This window comes from Orycteropus afer, unplaced genomic scaffold (assembly GCF_000298275.1).
Source record: "Orycteropus afer afer isolate SDZICR_OR568_19922 unplaced genomic scaffold, OryAfe1.0 scaffold00075, whole genome shotgun sequence".
Classification (NCBI taxonomy): Eukaryota; Metazoa; Chordata; class Mammalia; order Tubulidentata; family Orycteropodidae; genus Orycteropus; species Orycteropus afer.
Genome location: NW_006921662.1, coordinates 3,419,671 through 3,421,436, shown reverse-complemented (window position 1 = coordinate 3,421,436; position 1,766 = coordinate 3,419,671).

The following is a 1,766-nucleotide window of genomic DNA, read 5'->3' as shown; positions in this document are numbered from 1 at the left end:
TCCTTCCGAGGAGTGGCTGGTGGGTTTGAACCGCCAGCCGTCTGGTTAGCAGGCAAGTGTCTTAGCCACTATGCTACCAGAGAGCCTCCTATTAGTGGTGTTGAATTGAGAAGAGTAAAATATATGCAAAACACAAGAAAAGGTTCATAAAGAATATGATGTCTTATTTTTCCTCAAGTATTTTTGGCAATCATTCTATCCAAAGGAGAGGTCTAGGAGGTAAAAACAAAATAAACAGCAGAAAATGAGGATCTCTTTTTCCCTGACCAAGAATTGATTTCAAATCTACTTGGGTGGAGGACTTACTGTAGGAAGACAGTAGGGAGACCTTCTTTGTAATTACGTATCTGATGTCACTTCTGGGTACAGTCTGGCTAGGCATCCAAGGACTCCATCCCAAATTTCCCACAGGTTTTTCCCACAAAAGTAAGTGTGTACTAAGTGAGCTAGCACAGAAGGTAGGTCAAAAAGTGGGATGCTTGAAATGAGAGAATGTTGAGCAGGAACAGTTATTATTGATGGCAAGTTCCAAGTTTTGGCCCTAAAAAGTTGGAAACAAAGTGAGGTGAAGAAAAAGAATTTTGAGAGTGATATTAAGAAACTGAAAAGTCAGTTGAAGGGATCACACATGTAAAGATTGAAGTTCTTGGGAATGATGAGGCAATGTACCAGAAGCTAACATCTTCATAAATTGCAGGGAATGACCCATGATTGACAGATAAAAAAAGAATAAGAAGAGATGGTAGAGAGAAATTTCTATGAATTTCAAAAGACCTTGGGTTTTAGTTAACAGAGATCTAAATACAATGTTACAATGTCTCAGAGACGACAGACCATCGCAGTCCAGGTCCACACAAAGAAGCAAGATAAAATGGTAGAAACAAGGGAGCAGGATATAGACCCAGAACACATCCCTGAGGAAGACGCTGCACTGAAATTCACTGATAAGGAATTCAAAACAATTACATTTAGCTATCTTCAAAGGATTGAGAGACAGATCAAGGAAAACACTGACAAAATTAAGGAAAACACAGACAACCCTAGAACTGTTTAGGAAGAAAATACAAGAACAAAATGATGAAATAAATGAAAAATTATACAAAATCTACAGATAGAAATCCAGAAAATTAATACCAATTTTTCAGAAATAGATAACACATTGAAAGGACAAAGGGGTAGAATCAAACCAATGAAAGACATAATGAGATTGAAGACAAATAAGGCTCATGTGGAATACCATCAAAAGGAATAAACTACATGTAATTGGAATTCCAGAACAAGAAGAGAAAAAGAAAACCACTGAAAAAATTGCCCAAGATTTATTGGAAGAGAACTTCCCTGATATGATGAAAGATAAGAATGTAACCATTCAGGAAGTCCAACAAACCCCAAACAGGATAGATCCCAAAAGAAAATCACCAAGACATATCAACATCAAATTCATGAAAAACAAAAACAAAGAAAAAATCCTGAAAGCAGCATGGGAAAAACAAAAAGTTACCTACAAAGGGCAACCAATAAGACTAAGCTTGGATATCTAAGCAAAAACCATGCAGACAAGAAGGCAATAGGATGGTATATATAAAACCCAGAAAAAGAAAAATTTTCAGCCAAGAATTATATACCCAGGAAAATTGTCTCTTAATATGATGGTAAAATTAGGAGATTTCCAGATAAGCAGAAATAAAGAGAATTTGTTAAAACCAGACCAACTTTACAAGAGATACTGTTGAAAAGAAGTTCTTTCAAGAGAACACCAGTAATAG